The sequence below is a fragment of the Hyperolius riggenbachi genome, chromosome 2, assembly GCF_040937935.1.
Source record: "Hyperolius riggenbachi isolate aHypRig1 chromosome 2, aHypRig1.pri, whole genome shotgun sequence".
In the NCBI taxonomy this organism is placed as follows: domain Eukaryota; kingdom Metazoa; phylum Chordata; class Amphibia; order Anura; family Hyperoliidae; genus Hyperolius; species Hyperolius riggenbachi.
In genome coordinates, this window is record NC_090647.1 from 514,153,019 (window position 1) to 514,178,503 (window position 25,485).

The 25,485-nt window shown below is 47.9% G+C and overlaps 1 long non-coding RNA gene across 1 annotated transcript in view; it reads left to right on the plus strand.

Moving 5' to 3' along the window:
* The window catches only part of LOC137545013 (uncharacterized), an 86,169-nt gene extending 62,341 nt beyond the window's left edge, over nucleotides 1–23,828 (plus strand). The window contains exons 2-3 of the long non-coding RNA XR_011025967.1: nucleotides 10,996–11,099; nucleotides 23,306–23,828. This is a non-coding gene — a long non-coding RNA (uncharacterized lncRNA). The remainder of the gene's footprint in view (nucleotides 1–10,995; nucleotides 11,100–23,305) is intronic.
* The last annotated feature ends 1,657 nt before the right edge of the window (nucleotides 23,829–25,485 follow it).

Here is a 25,485-nt window from a genome sequence, read left to right on the forward strand (position 1 = left end):
GTTCAGCCACACTATATAGCATTCTGTGTACTGTTCTGTGTCTGCTGGGAACAGTAGTACACCGCTCGTTCAGCCACACTATATAGCATTCTGTGAACTGTTCTGTGTCTGCTGGGAATAGTGGTACACCGCTCGTTCAGCCACACTATATAGCATTCTGTGTACTGTTCTGTGTCTGCTGGGAACAGTAGTACACCGCTCGTTCAGCCACACTATATAGCATTCTGTGTACTGTTCTGTGTCTGCTGGGAACAGTGGTACACCGCTCGTTCAGCCACACTATATAGCATTCTGTGTACTGTTCTGTGTCTGCTGGGAATAGTGGTACACCGCTCGTTCAGCCACACTATATAGCATTCTGTGTACTGTTCTGTGTCTGCTGGGAACAGTGGTACACCGCTCGTTCAGCCACACTATATAGCATTCTGTGTACTGTTCTGTGTCTGCTGGGAACAGTAGTACACCGCTCGTTCAGCCACACTATATAGCATTCTGTGTACTGTTCTGTGTCTGCTGGGAACAGTAGTACACCGCTCGTTCAGCCACACTATATAGCATTCTGTGTACTGTTCTGTGTCTGCTGGGAATAGTGGTACACCGCTCGTTCAGCCACACTATATAGCATTCTGTGTACTGTTCTGTGTCTGCTGGGAACAGTAGTACACCGCTCGTTCAGCCACACTATATAGCATTCTGTGTACTGTTCTGTGTCTGCTGGGAACAGTAGTACACCGCTCGTTCAGCCACACTATATAGCATTCTGTGTACTGTTCTGTGTCTGCTGGGAATAGTGGTACACCGCTCGTTCAGCCACACTATATAGCATTCTGTGTACTGTTCTGTGTCTGCTGGGAACAGTGGTACACCGCTCGTTCAGCCACACTATATAGCATTCTGTGTACTGTTCTGTGTCTGCTGGGAACAGTAGTACACCGCTCGTTCAGCCACACTATATAGCATTCTGTGTACTGTTCTGTGTCTGCTGGGAACAGTAGTACACCGCTCGTTCAGCCACACTATATAGCATTCTGTGTACTGTTCTGTGTCTGCTGGGAATAGTGGTACACCGCTCGTTCAGCCACACTATATAGCATTCTGTGTACTGTTCTGTGTCTGCTGGGAACAGTGGTACACCGCTCGTTCAGCCACACTATATAGCATTCTGTGTACTGTTCTGTGTCTGCTGGGAACAGTAGTACACCGCTCGTTCAGCCACACTATATAGCATTCTGTGTACTGTTCTGTGTCTGCTGGGAACAGTAGTACACCGCTCGTTCAGCCACACTATATAGCATTCTGTGTACTGTTCTGTGTCTGCTGGGAACAGTGGTACACCGCTCGTTCAGCCACACTATATAGCATTCTGTGTACTGTTCTGTGTCTGCTGGGAATAGTGGTACACCGCTCGTTCGCCACTGTATAGCATTGTGCTCTGTGTCGCTGCTGGGAATAGTGGTACACCGCTCACCCGTCACTGTATAGCATTGTGCTCTGTGTCACTGCTGGGAATAGTGGTACACCGCTCACCCGTCACTGTATAGCATTGTGCTCTGTGTCGCTGCTGGGAATAGTGGTACACCGCTCACCCGTCACTGTATAGCATTGTGCTCTGTGTCGCTGCTGGGAATAGTGGTACTGTATAGCATTTCTGTACTGCCACTGTACTGCTGCCAGTCAGCGTGTACTGTAAGGATAAGTGAAATGAGGAAGAAATCCGGTGAAAGAGGGAGGGGCAAGGGAAGAGGTGTTTCCCCTGACGGTTCACGTACAGGCCACAGGGGAGCACCCAAGAAAACCCACTCAATACCGCCCATGTTGTCCAGGACAACAACCCTCACAAATCCAAAAGAACAGGACCAGATAATTACTTGGATGACCTCTCAAGCGTCCAGCAGTGGGTTAAGCAGCACCAGCACATCACGCACGAGGTCCGAGTCCTCAGCCAGTTACAAGGAGCCAGTGGGCACAAAGCTGACACAACCGGCAGCGACACCACGCACACAACTGCCAGATAACCAGTCCGATGAATTACCTCAGGAAACAATGGGGTATTCGCAGGAGCTATTCCCAGCCCAACAAACTTCCACCTTTCAAAGGTCAATGGAGGAACAGCCAGAAATGTTGTGCCTGGATTCACAACCGTTAACTGTGGGAAATGCACCGCGCACTGAAATACAAGGCGAGTCCGAAGAGGACTCGGAAACCCAAATCCCAGAGCAATTTGGGCAGGAGGGGTTGCAATTGCAGGAGGTCGGCCGACAAGATCTGGAAGACGACGTTGGAGTGTGCTGCGCAGAGGTTGTTGTGGGGAGCTCTACTCCACGGCGGTGGCCCACAATGACATATGACGAGTTTGAGGAAATGGAAGAGGAGGGTATGGACAATGTGGACAGAGACCCAGATTTTGTTTGTGAACGAGAACATCGCCGTCGTAGCAGCAGCACAGATGAGTCTGTTGAAGAACACACTGCTGCACGAGTTCGCCTTGTGCCACAAGGTAGGCGGCGCGCAATTTCAGGCACCACAAGCGTGGAAGTTCAAGTGAGAGGCAAAAGAGGAGCAAACAGAAATCGCCAGCAAGGAGGCAGGTGCTCCAAAGTCTGGGCTTTCTTTGAAGACTGCACTGAGGATGTTACCATGGCGATTTGCAAGGTGTGCAAGACCCGCCTGAGCAGGGGGAAAAATATTAACAACCTCTCCACCACCAGCATGAGCCGTCACATGCTATCCAAACATCCCACTCTTTGGGCAAACGCGTCAGGACAGGGTACCAGAAACAACACTGCCTCCCTTGGGTTCACCAGACCCGCCTCAGCAGCAGCAGTAGCCCAGCCATTGCGTGGTTCACAACATTCACAAACATCAGACGACGCTGACACTGTCACTTTCCGGAGTAGTGCTCTTGAGGTCTCCCAGTGTTCATCAAACACAACAACCAACAGCCCTTCCGTGTGCAGCGCTACGGTTCAGTTGTCTGTGTCGGAGATGTTTGAGCGCAAGAGGAAATTGCCAGCAAATGACCCCCGGGCCGTGGCAGTAACAGCCAGCATAGCCAAGCTTCTGGCCTGCGAAATGCTGCCATATCGATTGGTGGAGACAAACAGCTTCAAGGGCATGATGTCAGTGGCCATCCCACGTTACGTGGTTCCCAGCCGCTACCACTTTGCACGCTCTGCAGTGCCTGAGTTGCATGAGCACGTGGTCAGCAAAATAACCCGAAGCTTGAAGAATGCCGTTGCCTGCAAGGTTCACCTCACCACTGACACCTGGACGAGTGCGTTCGGCCAGGGTCGATACATCTCCCTTACCGCGCACTGGGTGAACCTTGTGGAGCCTGGCAGCGATTCCTCACCTGCTACGGCACGGGTGTTGCCCACGCCACAAACAGCTGCACCGCCGTCCCTCCCACTGGATAACAGCAGCACCTACCTCTCTGACTCCTTCTCCTCCAACGCATCTCAAAGCTGTACCTCATCCGGAAACGCTAACCCAGCAGCAGTAGGATCGTGGAAGCAGTGCAGCACAGCTGTTGGCATGCGTCAGCAAGCGTTGCTGAAGCTAATCTGCCTTGGGGATAAGCAGCACACAGGGGAGGAAATTTGGAGGGGAATAAAGGAACAGACGGATTTGTGGCTGGCACCGCTGGACCTGAAACCGGGCATGGTTGTGTGTGATAATGGGAGTAATCTCATTCGCGCTTTAAGGTTGGCTAAGCTGACACACATCCCTTGCCTGGCGCACGTGATGAACCTAGTAGTTCAGCGGTTCCTGAGGACATACCCAGGCGTGCCCGATCTGCTGTTGAAGGTGCGTCGAGTGTCCAAACATTGTAGAAATTCCAGTACTGCTTCGGGGGCACTCGCCAAGATGCAGGAGCGCTTCAATCTCCCCCACCATCGCTTGCTGTGTGATGTCCCTACGCGCTGGAATTCTACGCTGCACATGCTAGCCCGCTTTTGCGAGCAGAAGAGTGCAGTGGTCCAGTACATGACGGCGCAGTACCGAGGCGCATCCGGCCAGCTGCCAAGCTTCTGTGGATCCGATTGGGCCAACATGTTGGACCTCTGCCAAGTCCTCCAAAATTTTGAGCAATCCACGTTGCTTGTGAGCAGTGACAACTCTTCAGTCAGCATTACCATACCACTGCTGTGTTTACTGAAGAGGTCGATGTTAAAAATCAAGGAAACAGCTGTCATGATGCAACTGGGGGAATCTGAAGGAGAAAACGATCAGCGTGATGGTACCAACATCAGGCCATCCGCCTCAGGGAACGCTGGCCCCAGCAGCTATGACGAAGAAGAGGAGGAGGAACAGCTGGAGTTGGAGCAGGAATTTCATGCCACCACTGACGAGGGCCAGAGCGGTGCACGTTGGACTTCCACAATTCAACGCGAATGGTCAGCAGAAGCAGACCAGGAGGAAGGTGACGACTATGATGCATCACAACAACTATCACAACGCTCACAAGAGGATGATGAGGATTCTGGTAGGACTCTGGCACACATGGCTCAATTCATGCTAGACTGCATTGAACGTGACCCACGCATTGTGCGCATTCTGGACAACACCAATTACTGGGTTTATACCCTTCTGGATCCACGGTACAAACACAATGTTCCAAAACTGCTTGAAGAAAGAGTCAGACAGGTCAAAATGGAAGAATACCAGCAGGCCCTTGTGGAGACTTTAGAGAGGAGATTGACATCCTCCCCCTCCTCTAGCCAGTTGTACGCAGACAGACTGACTTCCGCAAACCCAGGACGACCAGGAGGGCAGCAAACAACGCAAGCCGCAGCTAGTACCCAAAAGGGAATGGTATCGGCAGTGTCCTTGGAGTGGGAAAATTTTCTGACACCCATGCAGCCGCAGCCCACTGAACAGCAAGCGTGCAGATCCACCTCCAACACCGATCGCCTGGAGAAGATGGTCAAGGACTACATGTCAGATGGCGTAGCTGTGTCGAACCATCCATCTGCACCCTTCAACTATTGGGTATCGAAGCTAGACACCTGGCACGAACTGGCAATGTACGCAATAGAGGTGCTGGCTTGCCCGGCAGCCAGCGTTATGTCGGAACGCTGTTTCAGTGCTGCCGGAGGCATCGTCACAGATCGGCGTATCCGCCTCTCTACAGAAAATGCAGACCGTCTGACTCAAATTAAAATGAATCAATCCTGGATTGGAAATGACTACGCAACACTCCAGGACCCCAACCAAGTAACATGACCAATGAACATCTGGGATGGTGTTGCGTTTCCGGGCCCTGTTTATTGAACCTTTCATCTGTATTACATTTATGACTGCATGGCGGCAAAAAGCATTGCTGCTATATCCGCACGCTTTTTGTCCACATGCAAGGCCTGGGTTGTTGTGTCTCACAAAGCGTGGCCTTCTCCTCCTGCGCCTGCTCCTGTTCCATCACGTCTGCTGCTGCTGGGTTAGCGTTGCCGCGTGGTCCCTGTTTATTGAACCACTTATCTTTATTACATTTATGACTGCATGGCGGTACAAAGCATGCTATCCGCACGCTTCTTGCCCTCATGCAAGGCCTGGGTTGTTGTGTCTCACAAAGCGTGGCCTTCTCCTCCTGCGCCTGCTCCTGTTCCATCACGTCTGCTGCTGCTGGGTTAGCGTTGCCGCGTGGTCCCTGTTTATTGAACCACTTATCTTTATTACATTTATGACTGCATGGCGGTACAAAGCATGCTATCCGCACGCTTCTTGCCCTCATGCAAGGCCGGGGTTGTTGTGTCTCACAAAGCGTGGCCTTCTTCTCCTCCTGCGCCACCCTCCTCCTGTTCCATCACGTGTGCTGCTGCTGGGTTAGCGTTACCGGTCCCTTTTCCTGGAACCTCTTATATGTATTACATTTATGACTGCATGCCGACAAAAAACATGTTACCTGTGCAAAGAAAACAGACATTTCCCGCATTTAAAAGACAGTTTTCCCTTTGAAACTTTAAAATCGATTTTCTCAAAAACTATAAGCTCTTTTTGCTAATTTTTTTTCCCTCTTGTACCCACTCCCAAGGTGCACATACCCTGTAAATTTGGGGTATGTAGCATGTAAGGAGGCTTTACAAACCACAAAAGTTCGGGTCCCCATTGACTTCCATTATGTTCGGAGTTCGGGTCGAACACCCGAACATCGCGGCCATGTTCGGCCTGTTCGGCCCGAACCCGAACATCTAGATGTTCGCCCAACACTACTGGATGCACACAACACCTCAAAAACCTCACCAAACCTCACCTCAAAAAAACAACATTGGCCTCAATTCGCTGAGCTTATTGTAACACGATCGGTGTAACACAGAGAGGATCTGATTATTGGTGATCTGCAGTATCACCAAAAATACAGATATATACCTGATTATTGATGATCTGCAGTATCACCGATAATCAGATATATTACTAACCTCTGGACACCTGAGAGATATGAGTGTTTGGTGCAACAGTAATACTTTGAGATAAATACCAGGAGGACAGGTACAAGGCAGTAAGGAATACTGCTAGAGTAAGTACCTTTCAGCAGCCCGAGACTCTCCCGCAGGGAGGAGTCAGACTGGGAGAGGGAAGGACCAGAGCGTGAGTGACACCAATAGAAGGATGTCACTGACTGATCTGTGAACTATCTCTTAACTGGGGAGATAGCTCTCAAGGTCGGACAAGCCAGGTCGGCAACACACGGACATACACAGTACAAAGACAGAAGGCTGATTTGGTAATCCAAAGGCAAGCAAGGTTTGGCAACAGAGTATCAGATATAGCGAAGTACCAAATCAGTGAACAGAAGAGTGGTCAGGAAAGCAGAAAGTCATAACAGATAGTCTTGGGTGTGAGCTCCGTGATCATCAACACCCTGGAACTAGTCTGAAGTATAACAGAATGGTAACACAAGTCCCTAATCTTGGGCGTGAGGTCCTTGATCATCAACACCCTGGAACTAGTCTGAGGTATAACAGAATGATAACACAGATTCCTAATCTTGGGTGTGAGGTCCTTGATCATCAACACCCTGGAACTAGTCTGAGGTATAACACAATGATAACACAGATTCCTAATCTTGGGTGTGAGGTCCTTGGTCATTAACACCCTGGAACTAGTCTGAGGTATAACAGAATGATAACACAGATTCCTAATCTTGGGTGTGAGGTCCTTGATCATCAACACCCTGGAACTAGTCTGAAGTATAACAGAATGATAACACAGATTCTGACAATAAGGTCTGAGTGCTTCCACGTAGTGATCGCAACGGCAGACAACCAGTGAATGACCAGCACCCAGTATATATAGCCCAGCGCTCTCCAGCGCCTCCACTAAGTGCTGGACCAATGGGAACTGGTACAATCGTCAGCTGACCGGCTTGGTCAGCTGACTCCCTTCTGGTTGTCATAAAAGTTCTGCCTCTCAACGCGCGCGCGTCCTTCTGAACCTGTGTGGACTATCAGTCCCAGCCACACCAGACATGTCTTGCGTACCACCAGCCGCGCTGGACGCGGAGCCCGCCGCACCGCTATCAAGAGCATGTGGCGGTTTCTCTGCGTTCAGCCATACTGGCAGATGTAGGCCTACGCGTGCAAACCGCCGCGTTGGACGCGGAATCAGCCGCCTTGCTCTGAGCGCAAGCGGCGGCTTTTCCGCGTTTTCTCACACTTATCTCCTGTCTTTAATAACGTTTCTAGAGTGGTCACCATGGTGATAAGGCGTGTAGTATTCAGGAAACATTTTACCTCAGGCAAACCTAAAGTTAACTCTTCTGTCTTTAAAGTGGATCCGAGATGAACTTTTACTCCTTGCATAATTGTGTTCCTTACATATAGTTTATAGGGCATTCCTCAAGCCAAATACTTGTTTTGTTTTGTTTTAATACCCTAATTTCCTATAAACTAAACAAACCACACCCACAGCTTCTCCAGAGTGCCTTGGCGCTTGCAAAGGATTGTGGGATTTCAGTCTGGGCAGGTGAAAAAGGTGTTACTAGCTATAGATTTCAGAGGCAGAGTTTTCACAGCTGCAGTGCAGATACAGATCAGTTGCCTGTGTAATGGAGGAGATAAGAGTGGAGTTTTCACAGAATATGCAGATTAGCATGCCTAGATACAGATAAGCTTGCCTGTGTGTGTAATTGTGTAATAGTGACAAGCAGAAAACATGTCTGCTCCCATTATATCACAGGAAAAAATATTAATATACTGTTGAAGCTGTTTGAAGATAGATTTGCTGTGTAAACTATCTAAACTTTAGATAAGATATATAGACAAGTCACTTGTTATATTTAGTTTTTCATCTCGGATCCGCTTTAAGTTAACTCTTCAATCCTTAAAATAACTCCAGAGTTAAAAACAGGCTGTTAAATAACTGCATGTGAAAATAACTACAGAGGAGGTAAATTAACTACAGAGGAGGTAACTTAAGGAATGAAGAGATAAGATAACTCTCTCACTGTGTGGTGGTACGTTTTCTCTTGCCTTATTATCTCCAGCATGATCTTAGTGAATTGAGGCCATTGTTGGCTCCACATAAAGAAATTACAGTGACACATGTTATCTGTTGTGTGTATTTATAAGTCTATTATTGGCTTGTTGTGGTGGTCAGTATACAGCAGTATCAACCACCAGTTAACTGTCAGCTATACAAGTAATTTAACATTTACTATGACTTGTGGAAGCATCTCAAGGCTAATTTCCTGTTTGATCGCCTTCCATTTGGTCTCTGTCACTTCACAAGAATGGACCTTATAGTCACCAATGACTTACTAACTGCAGTTTTTATTCTCTTCTTGTTCTCCTTGATTTGTATTTGCTTTTGACACGGTGGGCAATACTCTTCTTCTCCTGTTACTGTCCTCTCAGGGAATTCAGGGTTTGAGTATTTCCAGGCTTTTCTCCCACTACACAGGAAGGACTTTTAGGCCTGTCACCCACTGGGAGCACTTTTGCAGTGCTTGGTGATGCTTGGGGATGAAGGAGTTTCAGTCGCTTAGACACAGCACAAAACACAGCTTAGGAGTGTTAGGTATGAGCCAAGAGGGTGATGTTAAAAAGGAACTTTAACCCAGGATTGAACTTCATCCAAATCAGTAACTGATACCCTCTTTCCCATGAGAAATCTTTACCTTTTCTTGAATAGATCATCAGGGACATCTGTGTGGCTGAAATTGCGGTGAAACCACTCCCACAGTGTGATGTCAGGGCCATGGCCCTGACAGTTTGCTGTATGAGAGCCTTGTTCCATCGTGGGAAATAACAGGTGTTTCCAACGACCAAGACAGCAGTATCGCCCTCTGTACATAGACCTCTCAGTAAACCAACATTCTGCAGGGAGAGTAAAGATTTTACAATGGGCAAATACTCACTAAATAATCTATAAATCTATATTGTACAGAAAAATAAATAAACAATGTTATTATTTACGTTACTTATTTTAACTATAGTTCCTCTTTAAAATAAGTCTAGGTAAGGAGGTTGAGGTAAGTTTAGAAGTAGTAACAGAACCCCAAAACCAGTCAATTACAACATTTCTGCTTTTAGTATTTGACCCAAGTAACACCAGAGCCCAGTTCATCAGCACCACACTCGTACATAGGGGTGCCCTCCTAGCGGGATCTGGGAACCGCCTGGTGAGTGTACGTATGACTGTGGCCAATACATTATAACTGCTTTATTGATTGGGAATAATGTCACATTGCAATTGTGTATTGATATCATACATTATAAGTGTACTATATGTTTAGCATAACTGTTTAGAAACAAGAAATATCTAGCCTCCCCTATTGGACTTTGAATGGATTGATCCTTCAAGACAAGAGACAAATATGCCCACAGGGTAGCCTTCCAGCACATAGACCTCTTTAGGACAACTGTTTATCATGCAGGTACAAGGCAGAGTTCAGCCATCCAGGATTGAATCAGTTATTGCCCACACACATAAATACAGCAGAAATAGTGTATTTCTAATCCATCAATGTCATAATAAAAGCCACCAGGACCCCCTTTATCAAGGCTCTATAATTGTCCATTATGACAAAGAGGTCCCTGGTGCCACTCCCTCATTGGCTTTTATCATGATACCAATGGATTAAAAATACACCATTTCTGCTAAACTCATTAGTGTTGGTTGGAAACGATCTGATGAAACAAAACAAAGACATTCATCAATAGATAATTGTGCATCAGTCACATAAAATATCTATCGAGCATGACAATAATATCAGTTTGATCTTCTAATGAGGAACCTTCTTTCTTGACTTATTAGTGAGTGTTGTTCATCTGTTATCCCTAAGGAGACATCAAAAATGGGGAGGAGGGCAGAGGAAAGCAAAGGTTCAGCAGTGATGGCCTAGTTCTTCATGAAAGAAACCAGCGGTAATGGCTGACGCTGCTGGGTGAGGATCCCAATTGCTGACATTTGGTTGGCCAACACTGCCAGATGTTAGCTATTGGGATCCTCAGCAGCATCAGCCATCACCGCCGATTTCTGGGCTGTCACTGCTGAACCTTTGCATCCCTCTGTCAACCCTCCCCCTTCGATGTCTCCTTAGTGATAACAAATGATTGACAAGTGTGACTGGTGGCGCCATAGTATGGCAGCCTCGGCTTTTGGATATCCCCCCCCCCCCTTTACTCACACTATTCAACCCCCCTCCCTCTTCCAGAACTTGTATGTGCCAAAAACAATTCTGGGTACAACTCCCTTTCTTTGTACTTGGCGAAATCAAGTATTCTTATTTTAGTGGAGCAGCAAAGCCGCCAATCCATCTTGCAGACCGAGTCCATTTGGCGTACTCGTACAGAAATGGCAGAGGGGTGAACGGAGCACAAGCTGAGCTTTTAAGCCTGATCCTGTTGTTAGTTAGAGAGCGCACGTAGTACTCCGAGCCTGTGTGCATCAGAAAGCTTTTAAAGGGAGGATGTGAATTCCATTTACTGCTGCAAATTGGCAGTTACAGTTTGTCAAATGCATGAAATTTAATAAATGCAGTCTTTTGTTCCTCAGCGGAGCGGCCTATCCGACTCTTACGAGCCACCGGGGAGCGCGGCCCAGTTTCCTCCTGCAAGTGCATTTTAAACACAGGTCACCTGCTTCGACTGCTAATTGGGGTCAGACATAGCTAATTATTTTTGACCTTTGCATAACCGGCCAGATGTGAAGAATGCGTTTTTTGTTTTTTTCTTCTTCTTCCTCACGTTTGATAACTCCGTGCTATCACCAAAATGAGCTCCTCGAATTGGTCCCAGCTGCTTGCCATCATCTGTATTTACGGCAAAGAGAGATTCATTGTCCGGGCCACGCTAAGTGCATTACAGCCGACATAATAATAACCGTAAAGCCGGGGCTGTCAGCAATGCAAAGGATTCTTTATGAATTTCTAGGCTATCATTTTGTTTTGCTAAGAGTGTAATGGGTTTTCATATCTTAAGAGCATCTTCGTCTCGGGCTTTAATGGTACATAGAATTCTGAAGTTGGCGATGGCATTGTGCTGTGTTTATATTCACGGAAACAAGGCTGAATGAGAAGAGCCTGCTAGCGCCATCCAGATACAAATAGCGGCTTCTATTTAAGAAGTCAAAATCAGGAACATTCAAGAGGGTAATTTATGAAGATGGAGAAGAAGCCGCACAGCTGAGGGAACATCGGAACTAAAACTTATTAGAAGGGAATTGCCGAGGATAATAAAAATCCACGGTTAGATAGGGACACCTGCGTGAAGTCATATGTAGGAAACGTGGAGGGGGTCTCCACTTCTTGACGTCCTTTTGGAATCATAAAGGGCAGCTGCCCTACTTGCCTCGCTACGACTTGCATGAGTTATCATTATTGTCCTTGAAGAGTACCACCAGTGTAATTAATTAACCAAATAAAAGCACTTTACCTTCCCCTTATAGTCCTCTAATGCAGGTCTGGCGAATGGCAATATAAATCAGCTGTTTTTCTGGGATATGACCATAACTGGTAAGCCTCCTGCCCCTCCCCGCCTGCGCAGACATGAAGTTTCTCCATTGAAGTTTGGCGCTCTATTGCCACCCCCACTGTGTTGCCACAGCCCACCCCCAGCTTGGCTGAAGCCTATTAGACCACAGGTTTTTTTTCTACCAGTTTAAGATTATTTAAGGCTGGCGCGTCGATAGGGTCAAACTGGGCAATTGCTTAAAGGACTTCCGATGCAAAGTTAAAAAATGATTTTTTTACTCACCTGGGGCCTCTTCCAGCCCCTCGCAGCCGTCTCAGTCCCTTAAACCTCGGTTCTCCTTGGTGTCCCCGTTGGCCAGCCGTGAAGAGCGCAACCCGCCAGTGAGGTTGGCTCTTCTGCGCCTGCGCAGGCATTCGTGCCCACACATCCGTGTCATCTGGCCTGTACTGTACCTGTGCAGTAATTGTGTGCAGGCACAGTATGTGCCAGATGACGTGAACGCATGGGCACATGTGCCCAGAAGAGCCAACCCAGCCGGCAGGTCGCCATCATTGCGGGTGACCAGCTGGACACCGAAGAGGACCAGGGCTGCGGCTTGGGACTGAGACTGCTGCTTGGGGCTGGAAGAAGCACCAGGTGAGTACAAAATAGATTTTGAACTTCGCATTGAAAGTCCTTTAAGGCCGCAATAAGTCAGGCACTGTAGAGGTTAGGCTAGAGGCAGCCCCGATCATGCTCTTTAGCACATGCTCCAAAACCTTATGCATGCATGGGAGAGCTGAAGCACACTAGGTTAGCCAAGGAGTGTATGGCAATCCCCAAGGAAGGGTGCTAACTGCTAAAACACTGCTCACACTCTGCTGATAACAGCATTTCACATTGGTATTCTCATATTATTATTTACTATTATATACAGCTCACATCTTCTGCAGTGCTTTATGTAGTACGTAGTCTTGTCACTAACTGTCCCACAGAGGGGTTCACAGCCTAATCAATACTATAGCCATATGTCCATCATAGCATAGGGACAATTTAGAGTACCTCCGGTATAAAAGGCAGAGCTTAATGATGAGGAAATGGAGGTTCTCAGAGTTACTCATCTGAAAAGCCATGATTTGGATGCAGGTGGCGCTCTTCCCACCTCCTTGAGAACGCAGCTACGGCCATGTTTTCGAAGTCTAAAGCTTTCTCGGAAACCTACACCTGCATTTTAGCTGTCCGCCCTTAGCACAGCAGCCACCAATGAGGCCACAGCTGTTGAGTTGGGGGTGGGCCGCAGCAACGCAGATGGGGGTGGCTAAAGCCTCAGCAGAAGTTTGAAAAATACGCACCACGTCAAATGTCTGAGGGGGCGGAAAGCTCCCCTGACTAACTGAATTACACCGTATCGGGTAAGTAATTAACCCTGACCCAGCCCCCCCCCCCCCCCCCCCCCAATTCTGCCTGGTATGACTAGCTCTGTCTTTTAAACTTTAGGTACTCTTTAACTTATTCGTATCTATATTAAGATGAGGAAGATAACTTGAGTGACCGGAGGAAACTCAGGCAGAAATGGTGGAGAACATACAAGCTCCCTGCAGATAGTGCTGTGGCTGGAATTCAAGCCGGGGACCCAGCACTGCAAGATGAGAGTGCTAGCCAGTCCACTATGCCACTACTTCATCTGTAGGAAGGATGAACTTTCATTTATACATTTTTTTAAATCTGTAATGAAAAAAGCCCACACCTGGGGGGTACTTACCTCGGGAGGGGGAAGTCTCTGGATCCAAATCAGGCTTCCCCTGTCCTCCTCCGTCCCTCCATTGCAGCACTTGAAGCACCTGGGGAACACTGGGAAGGTAAATAGTTACCTACCGCAATGCAGCGCAGGCACAGTGGCTTTCCATTTAGCTCTGGCTGAAATAGCTGAGCCCAATTGGGTCCGCTCTACTGCGCAGGCGCGGGTGAGTTGCATCTGCACAGTAGAGCAGACCTGATCAAGCTCGGCTATTTCTGCCTGAAAAGAAAGTCGCTATTGTGCCTGCACTGGAGCCGGGAAAGGTAAATGTTAGCAGCGCCTGCTGGTTTCGGGGATCCATCTGAAAATGGCACCTGCGAATAATGGCGCATGGTGTTGCCACTAATCCAATTTGTCGCTTATCGCTATTTAAAGAGACACTGAAGCGAAAAAAAAATGATGATATTATGATTTGTATGTGTAGTACAGCTAAGAAATAAAACATTAAGATCAGATACATCAGTCTAATTGTTTCCAGTACAGGAAGAGTTGAGAAACTCCAGTTGTTATCTCTATGCAAAAAAGCTATTAAGCTCTCCGACTAAGTTAGTCGTGGAGAGGGCTGTTATCTGACTTTTATTATCTCAACTGTAATTGAACTGTTTACTTTTCCTCTGCCAGAGGAGAGTTCATTACTTCACAGACTGCTCTGAAAGACTCATTTTGAATACCGAGTGTTGTGTAATCTGCACATATTATAGAATGATGCAATGTTAGAAAAAACACTATATACCTGAAAATAAAAGTGTGAGAATATTTTCTTTGCTGCTAATCTTCTAGTAATTATTCATAGTACACAACCAATTCAATATATCATATTTTTTTTTTCGCTTCAGTGTCTCTTTAACGTTAAAGCCTTATCGTTATTTAGTGTTAATGCCTTATCGTTATTTAGCGTTAACACACAGAACCCTCTCTGTACCTATCCCTAACCCCTAAATCCCCCTGTTGGTGCCTAACCCTAACCACCCCCCTGGTGGTGCCTAAACCTAAGACCCCACTGGTGGTGCCTAACCCTAAGACCCCCCTGTTGGTGCCTAACCCTAAGACCCCCCTGGTGGTGCATAATCCTAACTACCCCCCTGATGGTGCCTAACCCTAAGACCCCACTGGTGGTGCCTAACCGTAAGACCCCCCTGGTGGTGCCTAACCCTAACCACCCCCCTGGTGGTGCCTAACCACCCCCCTGGTGGTGCCTAACCCTAACCACCCTCTGGTGGTGCTTAACCCTAACCACCCCCCTGGAGGTGCCTAACCCTAACCACACCCCTGGAGGTGCCTAACCCTAAGATCTCCCTGGTGGTGCCTAACCCTAAATCTCCCCTGGTGGTGCCTAACCCTGAGACCCCCCTGGTGGTGCCTACCCCTAACCTTGACAGTGTTACATTAAATCCATTCACTGTTTTGCAGTTAAATTACTTCTGCAGTTTGGCTTATGTAGGTTAGCTATTGAGAAATAACGTTACTGTGCGCAATAACGTCTGCTGTTTGGCATATGAACGGCACTATTGATAAATAAGGTTACTGTGTGCCGTTTTTCTTCTTTTTTCCCTGTGCGCCATTATTATGCGGTACTAACGATAAATAGCGATAAGCTTTGAATGCGGCGCCATTTTTATGCATAGGCGCTGCGCGCCATTACTCACTGATCCGGGTTTCGGAGCAGCCCTTGCTGGAACGGAGGGAGAGAAGAGGATGGGGTAAGCCTCATTAGGATCCATAGGCTTCCCCCTCCCGAGGTAAGTATGGGAAGAGGGTTCATTACAGTGTCTCTTTGAATCACAAGAAAAATGATGACCAGCACCGATGATAGCATCCCTTGACAAAGATCGGTTGATCCATTCGAAACGGCGACTATCCGTTGTGTGGGCAGATTTGGCTGCAATGAAGGCATAACCTATGTCTGAGGGGACCTTCATCCACCTGTATGCAGCAAAGAGCTATTACTACAACTGAGCTATAGTTACATTCAGGAAGTTTGTGGATGTCATGGCGATGTTTTGTTCACATTTTTGTTGAATAAACAACCTGCTTTTTAAGAAATGGATGGTGCTGGTCATTTTTTTCTTGTGGTCTATGTCAAGTCTGTGCTAGCCACACGGACAGGGGCGCCTCTAGGCATAGGCAGTACAGGCCATTGCCTGGAGTGCCATTGGTCCTGGGGGGCGCCATGTTGCTGAATTAAGCCCCACCCCCAGGCCAAGCCCCGCCCATTGGGTGTTCTATTACTTGCTTCTGTTGCATCTTCTTAGCGTAAGTTGCAGGCAGCTGCCACTCCTGTGCTTCTTTCTTCTTTGTGCATCCTTCTTTCCCCTTTTGTGCCTCCTTCTGTCTCTTTTTGAACCTCCTTCAGTCCCTTGTGCCATGTCTGACCCCCCCCTGTTTGTCCTTTAGTCTCCCTTTGTGCCTTCTTCTGTCTCCATGTGCCTCCTTCAGTTCCCCTGTGCCACCTCTGCCTCCTTCTGTTCCCCTTTGTGCCTCCTTCTGTCCCCATGTGCCTCCTTATGTCCCCTTTGCCTTAATTTGTCCCCCGGTGCTACCTCTGCCCCCGTTTCCTCCTTCTGTCCCACTCTGCCTCCTTCTGTCCTCCTGTGCCTCCTTCTGTCTCCCTTTGTGTCTCCTTCTGTCTCCATGAGCCACCTCTGTCCCCTGCACCTTTTTCTGTCCCCCTGTGCCTCCTTCTGTGCCTTTTTGTGCCTTCTTCTATCTCCCTGTGGCTCTTTCTGTCCCCCTATGCCTCCTTCTGTCCCCCTGTGCCTCCTTACACCCCCCTCTACTGTCTTCTGTCCCCCTTTTGTGCCTCCTTCTGTCCCCCTTTGTGCATACTTCTGTCCCCCTTTGTGCCTCCTACTGTCTCCCTGTGCCTCCTTCTGTCCCCCTTTGTGCATACTTCTGTCCCCCTTTGTGCCTCCTTCTGTCCCCCTGTGCCTCCTTACACCCCCCTCTACTGTCTTCTGTCCCCCTTTTGTGCCTCTTTCTGTCCCCCTTTGTGCATACTTCTGTCCCCCATTGTGCCTCCTTCTGTCCCCTGTGTGTCTCCTTCAGCACCCCCTGTGCCTCCTTTTGCCCCTCTTTGTGCCTCAATCTGTCCCCATTGTGCTGCCTCCTGTCCCACTTTGTGCCTCCTTCTCCCCCACTTTGTGTCTCCTTCTGTCCCCCTGTGTGCCTCCTTCAGTCACCCTGTTCCTTCTTCTGTCATCTTTTGTGCCTCCTTCTGGCCCTCATGCCTTCCTCTGTCCCCCTGTACCTCTCACTGCCCCTCTGTGTACCTCCTTCTGTCCTCCTGTGCCTTCTTCTGTCCTCCTTTGTGTCTCATTCTGTCCCCTATTAAGCCTCCTTTTGCCCCCCATTGTGCCTCATTCTGTCCCCGTGTGCCTCCTTTTGTCCCCTTGTGCCTCCTTCTGTCCTCCTTTGTGACTTCTTCTGACCCTTGTGCCTCCTTCTGTCCCCCTTTGCCTCCCTATGTCACCCTGTGTGGCTTCTTTCTTACATGTATTTTCTTTCTCACATGTATTCTCTGGTGAAACGCTGCCGCAATAAGTGTAATTTCTGGTGAACCACTGCCGCATTACAATTATTTTCTGGTGAAACATTGTCGCATTATGGTTATTTCCTGGTGGAACGCTGCCACATTATGATTATTTTCATGGGGGGGGGAGGCGTAGGGCTGAGCGGAACAGCTGAATTCCGATTTCGTCGAAATTTCGTGTACCGCATGCGAAAACCGAGTTTCGTGTTCCGAATTTTGGTGTTCCGAGTGCATTTCTATTGAATTAAATAGTGTTAACTTCTGCGGTTAATTGTAAAGCCCCCGTACATGCTATCATCACCAAATTTGGCATGTATGTTAAGCAGATGAGTAGGAACATGGTAAAAAAATTTTTGTGAAAAGAGCTTATAGTTTTTGAGCAAATCGATTTCAAAGTTTCATAAGAAAAATGTTTTTTAAACTGTGTAAAATGACACTGCTGCAGAGCAGGTTACTGCATTCCGAGTTCTGTATACATATTGTATACATTTCATGAAAACAGACAGCAAGTGGGGTCCCCCCTCCCAAGCCTCCTTAACCCCTTGTCCCCCATGCAGGCTGGGATAGCCAGAATGCGGAGCCCCGGCCACGTGGGGCTTCGCACCCTGAGCTATACCAGCCCGCATGGTCCATGGTATGGGGGGCTCTGGAGGAGAGGGGCGGCCAACCTCCCCCTCTCCCCCAGAGCCCTTGTCCAATCCATGGAGCACGGGGAGCACGGAAGGTTGACCCTAGGTGAGGGACTGGGGAAGGCTTCCCCCCCTCCCCGCCACTCTGTGCCCACTTTCCCACCTTTCTGCGCTGTGCCCCCCTCTATTCTCTTAGGAGGTCCCGCACACCTGCCGATCCTGCAGAACTCCTGGGGATGAATGGCTGTAGACAGCCTCTGCAATCTGTATTGCATAAACTAGAAACACGAAAATTGTTTGCTAAAACAAGAATTTTCGGCAAACAGTGTCATAAACAAAATGGCTGCTGGGGAATCCCCGTTCCCCGGAGGCCACCTCAGAGTGTCAGAATACGCGTTATTTCACATGAATGGGTGGGTCCAGGGGATTAGGGCACCTCCTGCTCTGGTCACCTGGACCCACCATCTATGTGAAAAATCACTGGTTTCGCCACTCTAGTGTGGCCTCCAGCGATCGGGGATTTCCCAGTGGCCATTTTGATTGCATCACTGTTTGCCGAAATTTCTTGTTTTAAAGGCAAAATTTTCGTGTTCTCAGCCTCTGCTATACAGATGCAGAGGCTGACTGTGACCATTCAGTGGTGGGAGTTAGTCAGTGTGGGAGGGTGGTGAGATGTCCTAAGAGGATACTGGCGTGGGACCACTCCTGAGGTTACTGGCGTGAGATTATTGCAAGGTAAGTATCCCTGGTTAATTTAGAACAATAAAGGACTTTTTTCGTTGTCGTGTTTTTATTTCTTTTTTTAACTCTGCTGAAATGGGTAAGGGGTACCGTGTACCCCTATACTCATTTCTCCTGGGGAGGGGGCGGCTTCCGGGGTCCGCTTGTTAAAGGGGAACCCCGGATGGCACCATGAACCCCCCAGGACGTCGGCGGCCCCCACCTCCCCCTGGGGCACCGGAGGTGGGGAAGAGCCCCTTGTCCATGGATTGGACAAGGGCTCTGGGGGAGAGAGGGAGGTTGGCCGCCCCTCTCCTCCAGAGCCCCCCCCATACCATGGACCATGCGGGCTGGTATAGCTCAGGGTGCGAAGCCCCACGTGGCCGGGGCTCCGCATTCTGGCTATCCCAGCCTGCATGGGGGACAAGGGGTTAAGGAGGCTTGGGAGGGGGGACCCCACGCTGTCTGTTTTCATGAAATGTATACAATATGTATACAGAACTCGGAATGCAGTAACCTGCTCTGCAGCAGTGTCATTTTACACAGTTTAAAAAACATTTTTCCTATGAAACTTTAAAATCGTTTATTTCAAAAACTATAAGCTCTTTTCACAATTTTTACCATGTTAGTACTCATCTGCTTAATATACATGCCAAATTTGGTGATGATAGCATGTAAGGGGGCTTCACAATTCACCACGGAATTTAGCACAATTGACTTCAATGTAAACACGAAATCGGTACTCGGAATTGCAGAATTTTCGAGTTTCGAGTGCTTACTCGGAACTGCCAAATTCCGATGGCAAACTCGAAATTCGGAATCCGAGAGCTCAGCCCTGGGGAGGCGCCACAGGTTTTCTCACCTGGAGTGACAAAATGGCTAGAGGCGCCCCTGCACACGGACTAGACCTGGCACGGCCATTGAAGCAGGAAAGGTGTGCTGTCCGAGAAGTACAAATAGTGTCTCTTTAAATATCTTTTACTGGGTACTCCATATCACAGGAGAAAAAATTCCCAACCACAAAAGTTCCTGAAAATTCAGATCAGCAGGTATCTATGCAAGAATCTACCGTTTGTCCGCATTTTCTTTTGTGGTGAGTGTGACGTTATTCAGTCAAAAAACAGGGATCAGAATATCACAGAACGCTGCAGAAGCAGAAGATCAGATTTTAGATGTTTAATTCCCAGCGCAGTCTGAGAACATAACTTATGCGCGGTACAGTATACTCCATGCCCCGCACCACACACAATTACACAGAGAAGGAAAAATGATGTTCAAGTACCTTTAAGCACAGTCTGAGATAATTAGGTCAGTCAGGCTGGAAGAAATAATAATTCAACAAACTATTCCCAATAAAGTGTATCATTAAATTATAATGATGAATTAAAAAAGAATAAACCTATGCATGACGTTAAGTGGTGGAAAAGATGTAATTCCAAATGCCCAAATAACACTGCAAGGTTGGCAGGCGGGAGTAAGTCAGGTGAGCTTCTAAGGCTTTACAGAAGAAAAAGACACCAACACCTCTGGTCTGGCCAAGGCTGGATTGATACTTTTTGTGCCCTACGCCAAGTATGTTGTGGCTCCCATTTTACGTGCTGCAGCGCCCCTCCCATTCCATGTGCCGTCCCCTCTTCCATGCGTGTCTTCCATGTATAGCAGCAGCCCCTCTCTTTCATGAACAGCTCACTTAGGGATCACTTTCCCTTTTCCATGTGTTGCTCCTCCTTTTCAGCCTCCTCTTTCATATGTAAAAATCCTTTTTCATGATCAGGTGCCCAAGGCCCGGGCCTTTGTGGCCTTTCCAGAAATGTAGCCCTGGGTCCGGCACAGGCGGGTACATGTGCTGGCCAGTTGCTTAAAGGGGCACTATGGCAAAAAATTGTAAAATTTTAAATATGTGCAAACATAGACAAATAAGAAGTACATTTTTCCAGAGTAAAATGAGCCATAAATTACTTTTCTCCTATGTTGCTGTCATTTACAGTAGGTAGTAGAAATCTGACAGAAGCGACAGGTTTTGGACTACTCCATCTCTTCATGGGGGGATTCTCAGGGTTTTATTTATTTTCAAAAGCACTTAGTGAATGGCAGTTGCTCTGTCCAACTGCCAAAAAGCTGTGTAGTGAGCAGGGAAGCTGGCCAGCATCACTGTTTAAATCCTTTTTAGGGAATATCTTTATAAAGAATTGAAGCCATGCTGAGAATACCCTATGAAGAGATGGACTAGTCCAAAGCCCGTCACTTCTGTCAGATTTCTACTACTTACTGTAAGTGACAGCAACACAGGAGAAAAGTAATTTATGGCTCATTTTACTCTGGAAAAAAAGTACTTCTTATTTGTCTATGTTTGCACATATTTTAAATTTAAACATTTTCACCATAGTGCCCCTTTAAATCAGTGTTAAAAGCACTACCTTTTACTTTTGTATCTTTTAGGGAACTTTTATGAAACTTTGCATAATAACTGACTCTTTTCATTGTTATCCTCTATGAGTCTGAAATATTCAAGGACTCAATCTTTTTAGCATTCTTTTAGTTTTACCGACATATTTCAATTTGCAGATACACTTGATCATATAGATGACCCTTTCTATTTTACAATTGATATAAGATCTAATTTCATATTCTTTATATCCCACACTGTTCAAAAACTGTTTGCTTTTCTCTACAAAAGTGGACAATTTGCAACCCCTAAATCGGGGGTACAGACTGGAGGCTGCCAGGGGCAGGGGTGTTACTACAAATCAAGAGCCACCCTCAGCAAAACTGGGGTCCCTTAATGTTCACAACCCTTCCCTTGCCTCACCTTCTTTGTGACCCTCATGGCCTGGAGGCCCATCTCACAAGGCTCATGTAACAAGTGTGGCCATCAGGATCTTCACAACCATAACATGTGTAGCCATAAAAACCCTGATCTGGAGTATCAGAGAAAGAGAGGTTAGTAGATCGGGTCCCCCCAGTAGATAGGGGGGCATCCCACACCTCTAGGATCTCCAGCAGTCGCAGGGGCTGCTTCCCCCTAGTTACACCCCTGGGGCTCCCCATTGGTTTACAACAGACCAATTCTCCCTAGCACCAGGGAGGATTTTCATTTGTCCTCCATGAACCAATGAGAATCCTCCCTGTTGCAGAGGTTTACTATTGGTATTTTGCAATTCTATTGGGAGCCCCATGCTTCTGATGGGCAACAATCTTTGGGACGGAGCAAAATAGTCAGCAGCGGCAGAACGCGGACATGAGAGTATTGTGAAAACAAAAGGGAACAAATCGGAAACAGATCTCTAGATTGTAAGCTTTTGGGCAGGGCCCTCCTCCTTATGTCTCCTACCTGATCACACACCTCCATTACCGTACACCTATCCTATGGATCTGAGTGAATTCGACTTGCCTAATCTCCATGCTGCATCCAGTGACTGACTAAGCATTACCTTGTACTCATACTGTGCTGCGTGACCTGGAAAATGTACTCACAAAGATAGGTTGCCTCCAAAAGCAAAAACTGTAAGTGCAGGTGGGGAGATTATCCTGTCCTCGCTCAGGCTAAGATGTCACTCTCCAGAGGAAAGTAAATAGGGCAAGAAACACCCATCCGCCAGGGTGGATATTCAATTGTTTGTTACAGAAGCGCCAACTTAAGAATAAAATGTATTAAAATCAGTTTAAAAATGGGCGGTATTGGAGGACTTATCTCCCACAAATGGCACAACTTATCTTATCATTATCATTAAGGAATAAATAAATGTTTTGCTGTCTTTATTATAAGATAAGTTGTGTCATGTGTGGGGAGGTAAGTCCACCCATACCCCCGATTTGTAAGTTGATTTTAATATATTTTATTCTTGATTGGCACCTCTGTATATATCAAACAATGGGAGTATTGTGTTTATGGATGGTGGGAAATACCGATTTCCGATTCCTTCGGATTTCTGATCTCCGCCAATGCTGAATACCAATTGCGTGGATTTCCGATTTCTGTTTTCAAATTTACGAGGAGTCTTTTTTTTTGGTCATTTTTTTTTTTTTGCATCCTCTGATTGGTCAAATACTTATGAGTTTTGTGATTAAGCTAAAATTACTGAGTTTTGGTAATGTGGTATTTCTGCAGAAATCCATTTTCCATTTTCTGAAGTCTTTTTCATGGTTATTTTGTTGCATTTTCTGATTGTCCAGATACTTATAAGTTGAGTCTGTATTCTCTGGATGGTCCAAAGCTTCCGAGTTCTGTGATCAGGCTAAAGTTACCGAGTTGCGGTGATGTGGTATTTCTGCAGAAATCTGATTTCCGATTTCAGTTTTCAGACTGAAAAATTCAATTTCCAATCGGAAATACAGTCATTTCAGTTCCGCGAAATCCAAATGAGCATCCCCAATTGCGTTTTGCATGTGGGGACCAGCCTAGTGAGAATGGATGGTTAAAAGACGGTGCCAGACCCTCAGTAAGTATTTAATGTTCCACAAACCCCCCCCCCCCCCAAACCCCTTAAAACACAGTCCCTGTTATCCCCTCAGGCATGCCGGTTAGTTGAGACTTCTGGTTGCATGAGTTCCTTTTAACAGGCACTTGCTGTGATGTGGAACGGTGTTTATGCTACGTAGGAGGAATAACACCTTCACATTGGTCTTCTTATAACAGAGAGGATACCCACATTTAAAGGTTAAATTATTTTTTCCCTCTGGTATCAATTTTAAACCATTAACAGACTTGTTTTTCTCCTCTACATGATGACGGCTGAAGAAGCGTGCAGACTTTTGGCGGTTTCAGTAAAGATCGCGCTACAGGAGTAGAAGGTTATTTATTTTCCGTGGTGGAAGATCTGCATGAGAGGCGAGCGGCTTTCTGCGTTGTCATCCCGGCTAATGAACACGGAGGACGGCGGAGGCCGAAGAAAATGCGAGGAGACAGGGTGTCGGCTGCAGCTATGTGACAGACTGTCAGGAATCTCTAAGGAAGTCATTCAGAATGTCAGAGGCGGGAGAGCTCCGAGCAGCTTTACAATCTTGGAGATGGAGATGGAGTTCACCTGCTGTAAATAAAAACCATGCAGCTGACAATGCCAAAAACTATCTATTTGACACCAGAGTTAAGTGAGGAAACAATCGCTTCCCCCACAGAGATTTTAGGAGACGCTTTCATAGTCACCCGGTGACGCCATCGTCTTTCTCCTGAAATAGAGACGGCAGAGGAGCTTCAGATAAACAATGTTCCACCCTGTGCAAGCGAGCTGCAGCAGCGTGGGGCCCTGATAAGTGGCTTTGAGAACAGCTGAGTGTTTATTTGATGAAATCGACAAGTAAACAGATGGAGATGAGGAGATTAATGAGAAATAGTAGATGACTTATTTAGAAACTACAACTGAAAGCACTGAGTAAACCAGACATTTTATTTGGTTACAGGAAATTTGGGCGCAGGAGGTTCATGGAAGTTTGGATGCCTCATAGGCATCTATGTTAATTTAGGCAGTCAAGGGAAATTTGGGAGCCTGTGGGTCACAGGAAAAATTGGTGGATGCTGGGGCAGCTCACTATGCAAACTGTGGCTACAAATAGTGGGTGCGACTGGTGCCTAAATTTCTCTGAATTGCCAACTTTAACATGGGAGCCCCTGAGGTCTCCAATCTTCCGTGGTGGCAGTGGCGGACATACGGCCGTGCAGGCCGTGCCGCCGCACGAGGGCCCCTGAAGTTCCGTTTTCTTCAGGGGCCCATTATTTTTTTTTTTTTTTTATATTTTTTTTTTTATTATTTTATTCCCCCGGGGGGCCCCCCGACTCCTATCCTCCCTCCCTCCCTCACCTCGGGGGGCCCCCCTCCCGATATGCGCGGCGGGAGAGCGAGCGGCAAATGCAGGAAGTCTTCAGGGCTCTCCAGGCATCCGCTAGAGGCCCAGCCGCTTAGTCTCCAATATGTCTCCAGTTGGAGACATATTGGAGACTCAGCGGCTGGGCCTCTAGCGGATGCCTGGAGAGCCCTGAAGACTTCCTGCATTTGCCGCTCGCTCTCCCGCCGCGCATATCGGGAGGGGGGCCCCCCGAGGTGAGGAAGGGAGGGAGGGAGGGAGGATAGGAGTCGGGCCCCCCACCCGGATAGCTACCCACCCGGCTACCTAACCACCTACCCACCCGGCTACCTACCTACCCACCCACCAGGCTTCCTACCTACCCACCCGACTACCTAACCACCCACCAGGCTTCCTACCTACCTACCCGGCTACCTACCCACCCACCAGGCTTCCTACCTAACCACCCACCCAACTACCTAACCACCCACCAGGCTACCTACCCACCCGGCTACCTACCCACCCACCAGGCTTCCTACCTAACCACCCACCCAACTACCTAACCACCCACCCGGCTACCTACCCACCTACCCACCCGGCTACCTACCCACCCGGCTACCTACCTACCTACCCACCCGGCTACCTACCTAACCACCCACCCGGCTACCTACCTAACCACCCACCCGGCTACCTACCTAACCACCCACCCGGCTACCTACCGGGCTAGTTACCCACCCACCAGGCTACCTACCCACCCACCCGGCTACCCACCAGGCTACCTACCTACCTACCCACCTGGCTACCTACCTAACCACCCACCCGGCTACCTACCTAACCACCCACCCGGCTACCTACCGGGCTAGTTACCAACCCACCCACCAGGCTACCTACCCACCCACCAGGCTACCTACCCACCCACCAGGCTTCCTACCTACCCACCCGGCTACCTACCTACCCACCCGGCTACCTACCTACCCACCCGGCTACCTACCCACCCACCAGGCTTCCTACCTACCCACCTGGCTACCTACCTAACCACCCACCCGGGGACCTACCTACCCACTCACCCGGCTACCCACCCACCAGGCTTCCTACCTACCTACCCACCCGGCTACCTACCTAACCACCCACCCGGCTACC